We start from the raw sequence: 12,142 nt of genomic DNA on the forward strand, positions 1-12,142 counted from the left end.
TAATAATTTATAATTTTTTTTTCAAATAAAAGACGGAAAAAGTAATTAAATATTTTTATTTAATCTTTTAAAGAAAACATAGAATTTTAATTAATGTTCTAAAAGTTTTAAGATAATAAGAGACAATGAGGTACTTTTAATTCATCGAGAAATTTAATTTATAGCTATTCACTTCTCTTTTCTTTTTATGTGTCCACCATCTAAGTTATCTCCAACTAATTGTTCGGGCGGGTGAACTTTACCAATTAACCACTCTTATGATCCCGTTTGGTTTCATCGAGCTTAAGGTATACTATCGTGGTCGAAAACTTTCAAAATAGTTAATGGAGCAGAGGTATAATTGTGTTTCGTATTCTTAACAATAAATTCAATTGTTTAATTGATTACCAATTGCTTACTATATATTAATTCATAAAAATTTTTGATAAATTTGGTCAAAAGATCTATTTATAATAGTTCAAGGAGAATGTAAAACTTAATTTATAGATGAAGAAAAAATAAAATAATAATAGTATCATTAGAATATTCTCTAGAAAAGAGCTTATTTAAAAAATTAACTTTTTTTAATCTATTCAAAAAATTTCTCTCTTATGTACTGCAATTTTTTTCTTTTTTAGATAATTTCGTAATTACACCGTGATAATATAGAGTACAGCAAAAAATCAATTGATAAAATACGTGGAATAAATGTAAAAGTATATATAAAATTGAAAAGACTAGGTAAAATCGTATTACATGAATTGCAGTCAAAGAGGTCAGCAGTTTTTCGTTTAACTTTTTTATCTCCATCGCTATTACAATATCTACTATACTATTTATTATAGGTTTGCCCTAACGTGAACTTTGCTTGGATAATATGTCTCATTGGCAAGGGTTTATGAGTCACTTGTATCATTTCCACTTTATTAACTTGATTGCTATTACGTTCAGTTTATTTATTTACTTAAACTTTAAAGGTTTTTATTGATATATTGATATACAAATTCAAATCGAATCATTTCTACAATTTATTTATTTATTTATTGCACTTTTGACTTTAGCAAGCTGTTATTAATATTTTATCATCGTTTCTAGCTGGTAAAAAAATTAAAAAATAGTAATTTTTTCATAAACTTTGAATGCAAAAAAATACCATGAAATTCTCAGAGTGTCGTATTTATAATTAATTTTAATAGGTTGTAAAAGGAAAAAAATAAAAATATTTGCTACAGAATAAAATAACAGTTTAAATTCAAATGAATAAGTAAGGATAACTTGGAGGAAACAAATGTAAGACAAATGGTAGGGTTGAGAGCAGGAAATATTTGTGCTTGTTGTATTTTAGTATAGACTCTTGGGCTTTTCAGTTCTTGTAGACCAGGAATACCAAGAACACCAGGAACACCAGGAACACCAGGAACACCAGGAAACACACTACTGTAGTCTGCAATATCGGATGAACGTTTAAATACTAAAAGTAAGCGTGTGTATGGATTGTATAAAAGCGATTACGTTGCACACAAATGAAAATGGTGATATAGTGAGTATATAGAATTTTAGTGAGCTTGCACCCAGTAAAACGGATTATATGTATATGTACTTCTATATACCCATCACATCTCTGTGTAATATTTTATGAACGGATGTCTGTACGATCTGTACGACTTTTATACTACCAACGCTACCAACATTCCTATTTCCCATATTCATATGCTCCAACTGTGGCCTAAATGTAATTATGCTTACTAAATGTATATGAAATTGCAATAGCTTACAATGCTTTATTTCAATTTTATCACGTTTTAAATTAAGTATGTCATTATAACATTATAAATAATATTTCATATTTATAATATAGTAATTATTTTTTTTTAATTCATAAATATATCGCTAAAGCTTTTTTTTATGACACATGTTTATGGAATATTCCGTAATATGTTGCCAGATGGTGCCTTAAAATATTGTACTTTTCATACAAAGGGTAATAAGGATGATATCTTATCATTTCTGAATATAGTGATGTCGCAAGCATATATAAATATATTTTATGTCATATCAGAAGTAACGAAAGAACCCATAAAATACATCAAATGCGAGTTACGAACTAATCATCCAATTAAATTTTAATCTATATGATTGTCAAAGTTAATTAGTAAATTACACCAAAGCGTTGACGCCAAATAGTTTTAGAATAGGATAAACTAACATATTTGAAAATTTTCAATTATAGCCCAATCGTTACGTAATGTACTATTAATTTTTTATTATGCAAATTAAATGGATATAAATTAATTAGTATATAAGCATGAAAGGTCAAATATTTCACAATTAGCATAATGATTGATACTTACGAAAAATGTGTATAAATAAATAATGTTATTTATTAAGTTTTTAAGTAATACTTTGGAGAGTAATATTTAACCGTAATAATGGTAAAATTGGGTTTTAACTGAGCTTAAAAATATATGGTATGGGAAAACTATTAGAATACACTGTTATAATATGTAAAGTACGTAGGTACTGTGGATTTAAAGTTCACGACTTGTATATGTTAATCGAGGTGTATTATAGCTTATCGCATATGAAGCTTATGAAAACTTTGAATTCATTTGAGTAATTATAATAACACTGGCCTTTTAGAGTTACGAAACCTGTGATTGTTTATTTATAGTTCAAGAAATTTATGTAAAGCACGTTTTAACGTTTTAGTGATTAAATTAATTTAAAACAGATTACTACTAGTTTATATGTTTTTGTTAGTTTTATTATCTAATTAACAGTTTTATTTCATTTTATTATCTATATCATATATTTTCATCCTGATCATAGATATTTTATTTTGTCTACGCATAGACTAAAACGACATTTGCAAAATCCTTATCACCGATGTTTTCGCTCCATCTGGATTAAAATTAATTAACAATAAGTTCCTGCAATGCAATTGAGAAACTAAAAAAAATGCAAACAACGGGAGGTTAATTTCAAGTTACGGGAAAAATTCGAATGAAAAGTATATAAATTTCAGTTTTTAATTTTTTATAAAATTATTATTTATATATTATGTACTTATTCTGATGGTTATTATTTTCCTTTGGTTTAAAGATTAATCGAATTTAAGTGATAGACACTTGTAAAAATTTTGATATATATATAAAAAATGAAAATAACTGTTAAATTAATTAACAAAGTTTTGAGTAGAGTCAGGATAAAATGAGGCGTGTCAAGTCTTACCGATAGTTATTGACAGCTGGGATTATTGATAATATGTCAGGTGTCGAAGAGATATTGACCTTTTAAACTTTAAATAAAAATAGCTAGTAGATTGTTTTCCGTGAATATTTTAAATTTTTATTTTCTTTTATTTAGAGATACCGACGAAGAAATTTAATGATAAAAATAAAGTATACAAGTGACATGACGTTTAATTGACTATTTATTTTTAAATACATATTTTCATGTTTATTTATAATTTACAATAAGTCAAAGGTCAAAGAAAATCACCAAAGAAATAAGACTTTTTTTTTATATAAGAGAAATAGTAAAGTCAACAATAAGTGTAAGAGAGTGTTATTATGAGCTCATTATGTCACGCTGGTGGTAAATCTAAAAATCGGTATTGATTGTCATTTATTAGAGTAAACCGGTTGATAAACAGCCAGAATTAGAGTTTGCTTTACAGCTATGATAAAAAAGGATAATCGTCGATGCGTTTAATAAATATATAAATGTATAAATGTTGTAGGTTGTAGGAGCATCGAGTAATGGTATACATGTGTAACGTGGTCTTTCATTTGTTTTGTATAGAATTGATGCAATCAAACAGTTATATTTGTTTATATAACGAGAGTACGGACATCAGTTGTCTATCAAATAACAAAGGGGAGCGAGTATTTTTTTACCGGATTTAAATTTACATACTTGTGCCAAACATGCAATAAGAAGTTATTCTACGTTATTAAAATTTCTGGTCGGAACTATTAGGTTCGATAGGTCACCAGAATTTCCTGTGACCTCTGTAAAATTTTAAACGATCGATTTTACTCAAGCGCAATGCGTCGAGTAAAATGTAACGATATACTTTTTTTTATTACGTTTTCAGGGTTAAATAAAAAAAAAAAAAAAAAAAAAAAAAAAAAAAAAAAAATGAAAATGACTTAAATTTATATTAATTGAGCATTTTCTGTTTCCGTAATAGACTATTCTGTTAAATATGTATTTATGTAAAACTCGAGTATATATATAAAGTATAATATCATAAGGTAATCTCACGAAGAGCTATGCTTGTCATCCTATTTCTATCCTTATGCCTGTACGTCAGTTTCAGTGATAGTATTTCATATTCGTAGACATTTATAATGTATAAATATATATAGATATATCTTAAGCACTATTTCTCAGTTGTAGCTCCTAGATCAAGTAATTATGAATTTAGATAGTAGAGAAACATGGAAACTTGTCTCAAAAGACCGACCTAACGTAGACCATTTTCACTTGGTGGCCGCTTCAATTATGTAACGCTACGCGCATTTGCTTTTGCACTCAAGCTGTTAAGAATAGCTTTTGGTAATAATAGACAAATTCTACTCTATTATTTACTCATTTCACATTGTTAAAATCTTATTCAACTAATGTATTTATAATTTTATATAATATTATATTATTTATAATTTAAAATGAGTTTTAGTATCGACATGAGTGTAATTTTTATACTCTTGATGACTTTTACTTCCTTGTTTTGACAATGCAAAATGATAAAATTTATTTGCACGTTATATATATACACCTATAGACTTGTAACTCTTTTTTTAGATTTTATTAAAAAATATTTTTTTGCCTAAAACAAATATGAATATAAATTTTTCACAAAAATGTGTTTTATTTTTTTTCATTTATAAAAAAAATATATAGCAAGGTAAATAATAGTATTTGTGTTTTAATTATTTTGCGTACATGTTTATTTTTGTTTTAGTAAATTCACCAAAAGGAATCAAAGTGACTGCATTTGACAGGTATTTCTACATCTGCCGGGTGTGTGTTGAGAACAGAGTAAACAGGCGCGGCTTTGTATGGAAACTAGTGCGCAGTCATATTTATGTCTTATTTAGTATATGTATATGTATAAACATGAATGTACATGTATATCTAATAAACATGAACATATACCAGAACAAAAGAAAGAACTCTATACTACTATTTCCTAGGTAGACAAGAATTAAGAGAACACGGAGCGCCACTGTACCTTAGAGGGTTCCTAAATATATCAGACGATGCAGAGAGAAAACAAGGACATGGGACGAAAAATAAAATTAACTGAAAATACCATCTACGGCTTTAACTCAAGAGATTTATTATGAGAATTAATCATTTATGGTGATATACTGAGATATAACTATATTTTTATTGTGCTTGTACGGTAAATGGAAACTTTGTTTGCATTTTTCTTTAAAACAAATGAACATTTTTTAAAAATGAAAACACAGATCACCAGATTATAGAATAGTGAATCAAGCCTCGTTCATTATTTTACGTTTAGAGTTTTTGTTCGAGGAAAAGCTTGGACAAAAACGACTATACCCACTCTCCTTAATGATATATATAATATAACGAATATTAATAATAAAAGTTAAATAAACTTTATTTATAAAAATTTCATAAAGAAATAAGTGTTTCAATCAATACGAAACACTTGAATTGAGTGTCAATTCATATTTCAATATTTTTTTTTTATTTGTTCGTAAATGACGACTATCAATTAGTTACTTACTGAAGAGATACTAAATATTTATGAGAGCAGACACTGAAACAGAATCCTTAAAATAGCCAGAAATGTTTTCTAAAACCTAAAACTATCGACTATTGATGGAAACTCTTCAGTAAATTAAACAATCATTAGCTTTTCTGTTTCAATGATTTTATATTTTTAAAAAATTATCAATTATACTGTTAATGACTTAGCTTTTAATTGAGTTAAATTAGTATTATCGAAATTAAATATATATTTAATAGGCTAAACCAATCTTACGATATATATTCTTCGTGTAGATTTAAAAATTTATAGATACGTGCTTTTCATATTAATTTATTGAAACTCATAAAACTTTACCTTCTGTTAATGAAAGCAATGTTTTGATAAAAAAATTTCAAAATAAAAGTGGAACACAAATAATATTGAAACTTTGGCGTTGGGATGATTTGATGAAGCTGAAATAGTTAAATAACTTAAAGTATTTAAATAAATGGATTCGGGTTATAGACATTCGAGTAGTATGGAATATTTGAGTAATCGAATAGTTGGTTATATACTAGACACGGAAATGACACCAAGTACTAGCACGAATTCGATTTAAAATTTAAAATTTAGTATACTTATGACATTAATTCATTGCGTAGAATAAACTGAAAAGTTATATAACTGTATAAACATATATACGAATTTTATTTAAATTCAAAATTGCTCGGAGTTCCGGAGTGAATATGAATATTTTTTAAACGGAGTGATTTTCCAAAACTCCCCTTCAGATTTCTTCAGTGCTTACTCCGTTAATTTTTACAGTGTAATTGATATTTGTTTTATTCAATTCGTGAAATATATAATTCAGTATAGATGTTAGACAAGTAAAATACAAGACAAATCAAAGTAACGTCGAATTGAAAAGCTACAGATAAATTATATTACCTAGCTAAAAACCTAACGTTATAGAAAAGAAGCTTTCACTAAAACTTTTCTGATTCAGCATTACTATATGCAAAAGTCATTCACCTCGTATGTTTAAAAAGGCTTCACTCAGGTCACCCCTTTTGCTTCTTGCTTTTCACGAGATAGAATAAGTAATGGTGAGAAAGAATATGAAATAAAGTACACGGATTATCCTCGAGGTTTATGGCCTCAGTATATTCGTTCAGTTTTTCGTTTCGTTCTCATCTACCATCATCTTCACTATTGAATTTTTTAATATTCAAAATTATATTTACAACCTATTCTATTTAATATAATTCAACTTATAAATAAAACATATTTCGACAAATGGAAAATTTTAAATTTTAAAATCACTTTGGAAAAATTATCAAGTATAATCTTTCGAAATTCGTCCTATTGAGAAATACAATTTTTAAAACTAACCAGCTTTAAATTTAATATTCTGTCGTTCAGGACTTTTTAAATATTTTACAAATTTTCTTATACTAATACCAAAGTATAGAAAACGTTTTTTTATTCATTTATTTATATATTATTCTCATTAGGGTATAGTGTTACCTACATTTAATTGCTTTTGTACTTTATTTGTTATGCATATATTCTGTTGTGGTAGTTATACAGAATATCATATTAAGATGACGAATGTCTCAAACGGAGTGAGAACAGTTGTATTGAAGATGATACAGAGATACAGCGAAATAGTATTGTATACTGCACTTCAATGATTACATGTACATATACTCCTCTGTATAATTTGCTTATTTACTATGTTAGTAAATGTGTTTACAGGCATGTCAGCTGCATATCTTTGAGTTATTTCACTTATTATAAAATCGTACTATTCAATTTAACATATAATCAACTTTAGAGGATTCTGTTATGAAAATTTCAAATATTCAGTATCAATTTCAATAATTTCTTTAATATTAATAACACAATACAATCGACTGCCCGTTATAATCCTGTAGGTATGCAAAATACTATTTTGTTTTAAAATTTCCTTATATACAGCGATCCTTTCAAGCGAATTGTTATTACTTATGTTCTATAAATATTTTTTAAAGTTTGAAAGCCTTAAAAAAATAAGCATCAGATAGAAGTTTTAAGGTCGACGCGAACTTTCAATCAATTTTGTTGTATTTTATTTTTTTTATCATGTACGATAGATGCACACATAAATTTAAATGAAAAATTATAATAATAAAGAATTGCTAGTATAGAAGGTAAGCCATGTGCATAAATAAATTGGGAAAACACATTAAAAAAAAAAAAAAAAAAAAATAATAATAATATAATAAATAATATAATAAACGTGTACAAACATACATATAAAAGTAGAGAAATGCATGATCATCACTCCTCTTATTGTAACGTACATGTGACTGGCCGTGTGTTAACTGAACCATAAAGTGAGATAGAACAAAAAAGCTAAAATGAGTGTGACTGTAGACGTTATATAATAGAAAAAAAAAAAAAAAAGTAAAAACTACTGTCAGGATTGCAACAAATAGGAACATATCTCTCATCTCGTTATTCAGTGAATATGAACGAGATGGATTTTTTCTTTTTCCATTTACATTGTCTATTCGGTATACAATACCATACAATTGCATCGTTTGATAAAACTTTTAGGTTATAAAATATTACATTAATTAAATTGTTTATTCTCATCTATCTTTTAAAAATAACGAAAAAACTTTCATTACGATTGAGAGTTACAGTTTACAAAAAAAACCAGAAAAAACTTAAGTAAAAATGAATTTATAAAATACAGATGTGAGTATTTTTTCAACGATGTTGTAAATATTATTTGATTATGTTTCATATCATTATTAAATATAATAATATCACTATTATAAATTATGAGCAACAGCGCCTAATAAACAAAGACCAATGAAATAAAATATTTAAATAATCTTGTATAAAAATTTCCCTATAAAGTTTTTGTAAGTATGGGTATCACGGATTTGTATAAATTGTACGCGGATAAAAATCAATAGAATACTAGCAACGTAAAAGGATTTTTTTCGAAACATCTCTTTTGGCATGGGCGCCAGTGTGTAAAATTCAATTATTTACCGATTTATAGAATATTTTCAGCATTCTACTTCTCATTAGATTTATTATTGTAGCTTGTATAGTTTTTCATTCAATAGATTCTGTTAATTTTTTTACGGTCAAAGATGTGTGAAGAAAGTTATATTTTCTGATATTTTTTTTTAACTGTAAAAATTTTTCGAGCATATAATTATTTGAATAATCGATGACCTAACAAGATTGTGTGCAATCTGGCAAATCATTACACGAAGAGCAGAATAGTTATAATTACATATTGAACCCGGATGAAATTGCATTACTATAGGTATTGGAAACTATCAATATGGTATATATACGCATCTTCATATAAAAAATTACGATTTTTTATTCAATTATCTTATTTCTTCACATCTTATAAATTATATTTAATATAAAAAAAGAAAACAACAACAATATTTGCATGAGTTTGGTTACATAAAAGAAAATTAAAATTTTGTAAATATGCTGACAAACGAAATATTTTTAGAGGAAGCCTGAGTAACATAACTATTTAAAAATTTTTTATTATCTAATTTAAATTTATTATTATGACTAATATAATTAATTATGAAAGTTTCATCCACACATTGTTAACATAATCAGGGCTCTACAACGTTGACAAAACGTTGGCACCAAAACAAAAAAGGCGGCACATATATTGTCCTTTTTTTCGGTTCTTATAATTACTACTAATTAAAATAAACATTAATAATAATAATAATTCGTACAGTCCAAGCTCGTTATAAGCAACTCTTCCTTGTCCTGCTATTCGTTACGACTTTGAAGCTCGTCCCTTTTTAGACGCTCTAATAGAGTTAATTTTTTCAAATACATGCGATATTTCAATTAAATAACATTTCACTGATCCTGAAAATTAAGGTGGAATAAAATCCTAAATTTTGAATTTTTCCAATAATTTACCATCCTAAAACTCCTGATGAAGGTTGCCTACAATCGATTGCATCGTTAACTTTAATTTAATAAATTTGATTCAAAATATAAATATAATTTTTTTTTAAGCAATTTTATGTTTAATAGAAAGATTTTTATCGAATTTCGATGGATATGAAATATTTCAAACCAAAAAAAATGATAAAGATCCGGTCATCACGTAGTACACAACACACATGTATAGATTTTTTTATCACCAATACAATTTTATTGCCACAAGTCTACCATTCAGAAATTATAAAAATTTATCACTGAAGGGATATTGATGGCAGTAAAAACGTTATGACTATATGGCAACAATTTTTATTATAGGATTGATAAGTATTATCCGGAAACGGTCCATAGAGTGTAACAAGCATCGACAACATACAAAAAAAAAAGTAAATAATAGCGAAAGTAAGAGTAAAACAGTATGAGCGATGAATCACAACATCTATATCGATATATCTATTATGATCTTTGTTTTTAGTTTCTGATTTTTTTTATTAAACTATCGTATCTTTGCTCAAGTTTTCTACCCTAAAGGATATATGAGATTAAGAACATTGACGCGTCAGTATTTGAAAGATAAACTGTTATGTCATATAAGTTGGCAGTGAGACGGGTAAAATATTGGCTAGACAGTCGGGCGCCAGCTAAGATGCGTCTCTCGTATTGTCGCTATGGTATTTGGGAAGAGAACACGGAAAACTGGAAAACTCAACCAAAGTAAAATGATATTGAAGAATATTCTTATATATATATATATTATATATGTATGTATGTTGAGTATTTCCAATGCAACTGAATAAGCGTGAGAGACACGACCTGTAACTTTTCAATTTTTTTAACAAAAAAAACTCAGTGCTATCGGAGAAGAGTATGTAATCGCAATCGGCTCAGTAGATTGCTTTTTTATGTAAGTGTTATATACATACATTTTTTTTTAAAAACATAAACAGATAAAATGAATTTTCAATGATTATTTTTTTTTTTTTTTCTATTATCAGTTCAAATGACTAAAATATTTTTTATATTCTGAAAATCATTAAACGAGTTTGAATAACATGAATTTATTACGTCGCTTCAACTTTAATATTTATTTGAATTTCATTGCTGTCAATTTATTATTTAAATTAAAGTATTTGATTACAATAAATGTCAGATTATTTATTAAATTAACTGAAATTACGCAGCAAACAAAGAATTTGTTAATTTGGAAACGCTTTTATTGAATTTATTTACAATTTCAATCAATAATACTGCTACTTGTGTGTTAAGAATCCACAACAAGACAATGGGGTATCAGCGTTCAAATTGAAAACTATTTTTACTGCAGGCGACACATCCGTGTCATAGTCCAGCAGCGTCAGTATACTCTGAAGTTTCCAACAAAACTTCACGATTTTCTATACTACTTTTATATTTTTCTTAGAAAATTTTTTATACATTTTTTTTTTTATTTTCATGATCCTCGGCGCAGTCTAACAATAAACTTTTTTTTTCTATTTCGTAAGCTCGGCGATAAATTTTTTTATTGTAATGAAATAAAAATAAAATTTTAAGTTTTTAGCTCCTTGTTATAAAATCAAAAAACAGTGAAAAATGTTTTTTTATTTCATATGAATTATATACATTAATAGATTTTTTTTTGCTATGAGATCAAAATTTCAGAATGTATAAATAGATAATTATAATAATAAGCTAACAGTAAAAAATAAGCTCCAACGTTAAATACATTTTAATTCGAACTTTCTAAATCTAAATAATAATTCTCTAAATGTAACAAGACATCTAGGGCTCGGGGATAGTATATTTCATATATAAATTTAAGAATTTCAGGGTGAACTTTTGTTTTGGTATTTAAAAAAAAAGTACATAAATGAAGGACGTGTATGTCAATCTTTCGTGTATCACGCACACACGTTTTATCAATCTCATGGGATTTTACTGAAGGTTTAGTTCAAGCGGTATTAACGTTTGAGGGAATAACGTCAATCCAGCTGTAAATAGTGGGTATGTTGAATGTTGTGATTTGCGCGAGCGAGCTCAACTCATTCCACTGTCAATTTTATGTGCCCTCTTATTTGTTGTTTGCAAAATCAAGCCCATATATAGAATTGTAAACATTACCGTACGTAAAAGCAGAGACAAATGTTTAAATAAATGAAAAAATTTAAATTCAAATTATAATTTTAACTGTTGAGGATAGCATTCAAGTGCTTAAATGCTTTTTACATATGAGTATATTCTAACATACTATATCAATGATAGCTTTATTTTATCATTAAAAAATAAGTTTAATCTATTGAGATATTATAATTTGTAGCAAAATCATTATTTATAAACTTAAGATTATTTCGATCAACAATAAAATGTAATCAACTAATTATATTATTTACATGTATTATAAAACAACAAAATAATTGAATACTTGTTTATTGAAAGTTTAAACTTTTA

The 12,142-nt window shown here is 26.6% G+C and overlaps 1 protein-coding gene across 2 annotated transcripts in view; it reads right to left on the minus strand.

The window, feature by feature from the left end:
• LOC103576019 (proteoglycan Cow) overlaps positions 1 to 12,142 on the minus strand; it is a 28,484-nt gene that overhangs the window by 11,465 nt on the left and 4,877 nt on the right. The gene's annotated exons all lie outside the window — the stretch shown is intronic.

Source organism: Microplitis demolitor, chromosome 8 (assembly GCF_026212275.2).
Source record: "Microplitis demolitor isolate Queensland-Clemson2020A chromosome 8, iyMicDemo2.1a, whole genome shotgun sequence".
NCBI classification, from domain to species: domain Eukaryota; kingdom Metazoa; phylum Arthropoda; class Insecta; order Hymenoptera; family Braconidae; genus Microplitis; species Microplitis demolitor.